Here is a 402-nt window from a genome sequence, read left to right as displayed (position 1 = left end):
TTATTGTAGCGTAATACGCACCGAATATAAGTAAAATCGCTTAGTCTAAAGAGGTAGTGTCATATGGCAGTGGCAGCCCTCGAGATCTGATATGTGTGTAGAAGTCGACGCAATCACAAGATTGCGTCGACTTCGCAAGTCTCTGACACTATTTTAGAGATGGTATGGATTGTGTCCAACACAGAAGGCATACGACAATGATCGCATACTATCTCCTAATGCCAAGTATCTGAGGGTTATATGCAATCTTGTTTCAGGTGAAATAGCTTCTCAAACTACAGATTGTTTAGTAATCGATGGTCTGATCAATTGTAATAATTTTTCGAAAAGTGCCGGTTCCATTCGGAAATAATTAACAAATTTTTCACGATCTTGTTGCTCCAGTTCATTAACGAGATTATT

The sequence above is a fragment of the Trachymyrmex cornetzi genome, unplaced genomic scaffold (assembly GCF_001594075.2).
Source record: "Trachymyrmex cornetzi isolate Tcor2-1 unplaced genomic scaffold, Tcor1.1 scaffold123, whole genome shotgun sequence".
NCBI lineage: Eukaryota > Metazoa > Arthropoda > Insecta > Hymenoptera > Formicidae > Trachymyrmex > Trachymyrmex cornetzi.
The sequence above is the reverse complement of the archived record's forward strand: the minus strand, read 5'-3'. Positions refer to the sequence as shown.